This window comes from Carlito syrichta, unplaced genomic scaffold (genome assembly GCF_000164805.1).
Source record: "Carlito syrichta isolate Samal-C Ts95f unplaced genomic scaffold, Tarsius_syrichta-2.0.1 Scaffold111595, whole genome shotgun sequence".
NCBI classification, from domain to species: domain Eukaryota; kingdom Metazoa; phylum Chordata; class Mammalia; order Primates; family Tarsiidae; genus Carlito; species Carlito syrichta.
This window is the reverse complement of record NW_007055691.1, coordinates 44,922-51,577: the sequence shown is the minus strand read 5'-3', so window position 1 is coordinate 51,577 and position 6,656 is coordinate 44,922. Positions and strand designations below refer to the sequence as shown.

Genomic DNA, 6,656 nt, shown 5'->3' with positions numbered 1-6,656 from the left:
ACAGAGTGAGACTCCAACTCAAAAAAAAAAAACCAGCTGTCTGGATGCTCTCAAACTTTTCAGGCACAGGTAATTGCCTCCTTGGGCCAAGGCAAGGTGTTTCCTGAAGTCCAGGTTGGAAAATGATTATCAGGCTGGGCATGGTGTCTCAAGCCTGTAATCTTAGCACTTTGGGAGGCGGAGGCAAGAGGATTGCCCTAGCCTAGCCCAGGGGTTCGAGACTAGCTTGAGCAACTTGGTGAGACCTCGTCTCTACAATAAATTAAAAAAAAAAAAAAAGCTGGGTGTAATAGCACACACCTATAGTTCCAGTTACTTGGAAGGCTGAGGTGGAAGGATTACCTGAGCCCAGCAGGTAGAGGCTGCGGTGGCTATGAGCATGCACTGCACTCCAGCCTGGGCAACAGGGTGAGACTCTAACCCCCCAAAAAAAGAAAGAAAAATGACTATCAACAGTCCTCAATCATTAAATCAGCCTTTTTTTTTTTTTTTTTTTTTTTTTTTTTTGAGTCAGGGTCTCACTCTATCTCCCAGGCTGGAGTACAGTGGCACAATCACAGCCTTGACCTTCTGGGCTTATTTGATCCTCCTGCTTCAGCCTTCTGAGTAAGCTGGGACTACAGGCACACATCACCATGCCTGGCTAATTTTTGGGGGGTTTTTTTTGTAGAGATGAGGTCTTGCTATGTTGCTTAGGCTGGTCTGGAACTCCTGGGCTCAAACAGTTCTCCTGCCTTGGCCTCTCAAAGGGCTGGGATTACAGGCATGAGCCACCACACCAGGCCTAGATTAGCATATTGATGGCTGACTATATACGGGGCATGCTGGGAGGACACTGAGGAAATCGCCCTGTGTTGCAGGGAGACAGACTTACAGTCACTTATTCCAATACCGTAATAATAACACATGTTGCAAAAAGTGCCTTACCAAGATTAATCCATTTGATCTTCATAAGAACACCATAAAGTAGGTGATATAATCTGTAATCATTATTTATATCAGATGAGGCTCAGGGAGGTTAAGAAACATGCCCAAGCTCACACAGCAGGGTGGCACTTTCTCCATGCTCCTGACCACTATTCCACACTTCCAGTATCATGATGGAGAGCAAGAAAAAATAGCAGGGCAGTTTTTCTGCTCTGAGACTGTCCTGGATCAGCACACTGGCACCTGGCAGGGGACAGAGCCTGAGAGGAGGGAGCTGAGGAGGGGCACATCTAGACGGGAAAAGAAACCCAGTCACAGCACTGGGCCCAAGGGTCTCCGGAGGAGACAGGAGGACCCTTGGGGTTGGGGGGAGGAAGTTGATGGGGGGTGGGAGGGGGCAGTTCCTTGCCTCAAAGGGAAACTTCTGAGTCTCCACTTTCCCTCCTCGGAGAAATAGCCAGGCTTCAGCCATTCCCAGCCTTTTCCACAGTCACGGCCTACGTGAAATGATCGCTTGTGTAGGGCAAATGAAGAGTCTGCAGATGAGACGTGGTCAGGGCAGGGACTGCAGACACCCAGAGGGCTGATGGCACAGTATGTCACACAGTGATTGCCTCTCAGCACAGCCGAGGTGACCAGGCCGGGAAGGGCTGGCTCGGGGAGACGGGTCTGGTTTCATGAGGTGAGCAACTGAGGGAGGAACGGAGGAAAAGAATGAGAAGCCAACAGTCAGTTAAAGCCTTGGAGAGAGTCCTATGTCAAGGACATCCATCAGAGCTGGGGCCATAAACACCTGGAATCAGAAGGCTCAGAGAAGACTCAGCCCCAAATTAATCATCCGCCATAAAAGTAACCACAGCCCATGGAGGTGGGGCTGAGGGGGGGTCTTCTCAATAGCGAGCCGCCCCAAGGTCCCAGCCCTCCCCACCCTGTCCACACCTGCTGGAGTGGAAGGCAGCCATGGCTGAGATCGGCCAACCCCAGCAAGACACACCTAACAGTTTCCTCCTCTGATACTGCAGTGGCTCTGAACAGCGGCTGAGGTTCCTCTTTACCGCCAACGGCAAGCGGTTTTATGGCTCTGGGGATTATTCAAGAACTCTAAGGAATTCCGCTTCAATCTAAAAAGGAGAATTCTCAGGAAGGCAGAGGAGCACGAGGGAAAGCAAGTGTTTTCCCACCAGGTGTCCTCACATGTGTATATACATGTAAATACAAAAGACACACGTGAGACAGGTTCTCTCCCAAAACAAACAGCCCCTCACGTGTCCACCCCTCACCCTGCATGTTCATCCCTGACATCTAAGGTCTGTGGCCGCGGGAACCAAATATACCCACTGCAGCGCGCACTCGCTGGTCCATGTTGGTTCACACACATCCTCGCTCTCCCACGAGCATCACTGCGCGCATGCTCCGGGGGCACCCCCACCCCACAGCCCAGCCACAAAGGAGCAGGAGCACACACCATGCCTCACAGCCACGTGCACGCCGGCTCCCTCCGCCCATCCTGCAGCACCTGTGCACAAGGGCATAGGTAATCCACACATTCAAACCCAGACGCACCCGCGCACAGACCTGACCGCAAGCGACAGACTCAGCTGTGATCACAGGCTGCAGCATCAAAGATCATGCATTTGCCCTCATGGCTGGGAGGTTCAGGAGTGTATGTGGTTTGGAGCCTAGCTGGATGTGAGACTCGGTGATTTCATTGGGACCTTGTCTCTCTCTCTGCTTCTCTCGGCTATTTTCCTGCATGTTTGCTTCATGGTGGAGGCCGTCTCCCTGCTGCAGGGAGGATGGCCACGGAAGAAGCACCTCTGTGCAGATACTTCCAGCTGAATTTCCAGGGCTGACTCTCACTGGGCCAAAGTAAGTCACACGCGGTCTCTGAACCATCCAGTCCCTGTGGCCAGGGGAATAGAATACAGTACCATCACTGTGTGTGTGTGTGTGTGTGTGTGTGTGTGTGTGTGTCAGGGTCTCACTGGGATGCCTCAGCTGGAGTACACTGGCACCAACACGGCTCACAGCATCCTCCAACTCCTGGGCCCAAGCGATTCTCCCTCCTCAGCCTCTCAAGTAGCTGAGACAAAAAGCGTACACCACCACACTGGCTAATTTTTTTTTTATTTTTTGTCGAGGCAGGGTCTTGCTGCATTGCCCAGGCTGATTTCCAACTCCTGGGCTCAAGCAATCCTCCCGTTTCGGCCTCCCAAAGTGCTGGGATTACAGGCATGAGCCATCATGCCCGGCTGAATACTGTCATTTTAGATCACGTACCAAGCCCCCAGGAGGGGTGGAGAGCCCTATTCAAACTATAGAGGAGGGCAAAAAGAGGTGATTCACCAAAAGATGAGGAAGAGACACTGGAAGGACAAAAACAGCAGATGTTCACTGTGTCTACTAACCCAAGTGTACACAAATAAAGACATGGCAACCCAGGGAGGCCGGGGCATAAAGATATCCATGTGCACACCAAGCCCTTGTATAAATATAAACAGTATCCGGCTGAAATCTGTCTTCTGTATCTTATCAACATGAATGGATTTCAGATACATGAGTGGTTCAGTGTATTCAGATGAAGATAGCTGGGCTTAGGATAGAAAGATCTAGAAATAAGCCATGAGACAAGAACGGGATTCCTCTGGAAGAGTGGAAAGGCCAGATTTGGGGGAGAAGGGGGAGACTGAGGGGTTTTTTTTTGTTTTTTTTTTTGTTTTTTTTGAGTTAGAATCTCACTCTGTCGCCCAGACTGGAGTGCAGTGGCCGCTCCCGGCCACCGCAGCCTCGACCTGCTGGGTTCCAGCGATCCTTCCGCCTCAGCCTTCCAAGTAGCTGGAACTACAGGCGCGCACTACCACGCCCGGCTGATTTTTTTTTTATTTATTGTAGAGATGAGGTCTCGCTGCCCAGGCGGTTCTCGAACCCGCAGGTTCAGGCAATCCACTCACTTCAGCCTCCCAAAGGCGTAGGATTACAGGCTGAGCCACCGAGCCTGGCTTGAGACTGAGGGTTTTAAAGGTCAGACAGAGTGTATGCCACAGGGGCTGAGGCAGGTGGGGGCAGGAGGGTGACATTTTCCTAAGTGACACTTTAGGAATATTAAACTGGCATCGGTGTGTAGGCTGGGTGGTAGGGGCAAAAGCTGGTGGCAGCAGCAGACTAGAAAGGCGGCAATTGCAGATCAGACCACAGGCTCAGAGGTCCATGTTGTGGGAGGGGCCATGGAGGAGGATACGGATGGAGTTAAGCTGGATCCAAAAGCATGTGGCCGTTGATTGCATAGCCATGAGTCCAGGTGACTCGGACACACTTTTGGACCTCCCTGCTGAAGCCCAGCACCTTCTGCTCCAGCCAGCCGGGGACACACACTTGCCATGAGCTGCTGGGTTTACACCACGACATCCCATGGGTTTCAGGCCACAGATCCCTTGGGGCCAGGTTTCTCCAGCGTCTGCGTCTGGTCCCCATCTCAGTGCCAGCCTCTGCCTGGTTGGACACCAGCCAGAGTAGATGCCCTGGAAAGATGAGATCTGGAAATGTGATGAGAAGCCACAGGGCAGGAAAGGATTCCTCTGGAAGGGTGGGAAAGTGGGGTTGCAGGGAGGAGGGTGGGATGGAGGGTTTCAGAGGCCAGACGGAATTTATGCTGTAGGCATAAAGTAAGTCGCCTGCCCCTGCACATGCAATTGACACTTGCCTCCTTGGCTAGGTTCACCCCCACACGCCCCTTTACCCCAGTAACAGCACGATGAGGCTGGCATAAAACCCGCTGTGGTCCTCGGCTGCAGAGGCAAGTGTGGACAAGTCCATTTCCTCTGCAGCTGATCACGATGGAGATCAGGGTTTGCCCTTGACTGACTTGCAGAGACTGGGCGATGTCTGGGACAAAGAGGAGAATGGGAACAATATTCTGCAGAGACACAGGTGCGGGAGCTGGAGTGGGAGCCCTGGAGAAGAGAAGGCTCCCAACACGTGTGGAAGCTGAGGCCTGCTGGGAGGAAGCAGGGACATTCAACTGCGTGGCGTAAGGGATACAGCTAGAACTAGCAGGAAGGATTCCCCAGGAGAGAGACTTCTGCTCACTGTTATCAAGGACTTCCCAAAAGTTGGAGCTTTGTGAAAACGGGCCAGGCGCAGTGGCTCAGGTCTGTAATCTCAGCAATTTGAGAGGTCGAGGCGAGAGGATTGCCTGAGCCCAGAGGTTCGAGACCAGCCTTGGCAACTTGGCCAGACTTTGTCTCTACAATAAATCAAAAAATTAGCTGAGCGTGATGGTATATGCCTGTAGTTCGAGCTACTTAGAAAGTTGAGGCTGAAGGATCACCTAGCCCAGCAGGTCCAGGCTGCAGTGGCCCTGAGCATGCCACTGCACTCCAGCCTGGAGAACAGAGTGAGACTCCGACTCAAAAAAAAAAAATGTGACACCAACTCCTAATTGTATAAGGTCACTTAACCTCTCTGAAATTCCTTTTCCCCAGCTGAAAACGCAGATCATAACAAAGAAACCTAGGAGGACTAATACGATCACTAGATAAAGGGACTATGCAGACGATCGTGGGTTTTCAATTCATGTCACCTTGACTCTCACCTCTCCTCCCTGCTTGTCCTCCTGCCTTTCTTTCCTAAGGCCTTTCTCCATGCAGCTGCCTTCTCCCCACACCCTCCTCAAGACCACCTCCGTGAAACTCGCATTCACAGACTCTTTGGTACGTCTGCCTTGTGAGAACGCAAGTCCTTGTGTTTCCCTCCAGAAAATAATCTTGCAGAACAGAACAACATCTCAGGCATCCTCCTGTCCTTTGCAGGGCCTGCGAGGCCCATGGTCTGTGCCCAAGTGGGTGAGATGCTGACTTAGCAGGGTTGAAGGGACCAAGAAGGAGGTGGCAACTGGGCCAATGTGGAGGACCCGGTGGAGTAGTGATAAAGAGACAGCATGCAAAACCTGCCACCATGCAAAACAGGAACTTGCAAATTCAACTCCTAGGGAGCGAGCCATGCAAACCCAGCTCTTCCTGATGACACTGGTTTCCTCTCCCAGCTACCAACTCAGGGATCCTCTCCCTGCATTGATGGTGGTTGTCGCAAAGAAGGTGGGAATGACGGTGAGGATGATGTTCGTTTATTGGTTCCTAATAAGTGTCAAAGTGTCGGATCTCTTATATATTATATTTAGTTTTAATTTTTGAGTCAAGATCTCACTTTGTCCCCCAGGCTGGAGAAGAGTGGCATGCTCATGACCACTACAACTTCAACCTGCTGGGCTCAGGCAATCTTTCTACCTTAACCTTCCAGGTAGCTGGAGCTACAGGCATGCACCACCATGCCCAACTAATTTTTTTTCTTTTTTTGAGTCAGAGTCTCACTCTGTTACCCAGGCTGCCGTGCAGTGGTTCACAGCCACTGCAGCCTCAACCTGCTGGGCTCAGGCAATCCTTCCACCTCAGCCCTCCAAGCAGCTGGAACTACAGGCACACACCACCACACCTGGCTAATTTTTTTTTTTTGTAGTGATGAGGTCTCACTAAGTTGCCCAGGCTGGTCTTGAACCCCATGGGCTCAGGCAATCTTCTCACCTCAGCCTCCCAAAGTGCTGGGATTATAGGCGTGAACCACCATGTCTTGCCTTTTTTTTTTTTTTTTTTGGTAGAGATGAGGTCTCACCATGTTGCCCAGGCTGGTCTCAGGCAATCCTCTCGCCTTGGCTCGCAAAGCGCTGGGATTACAGG

At 51.6% G+C, this 6,656-nt stretch overlaps 1 pseudogene; it reads left to right on the top strand.

Annotated features, from left to right (window-relative positions):
• LOC110596686 overlaps positions 1-6,656 on the top strand; it is a 24,186-nt pseudogene that overhangs the window by 8,414 nt on the left and 9,116 nt on the right.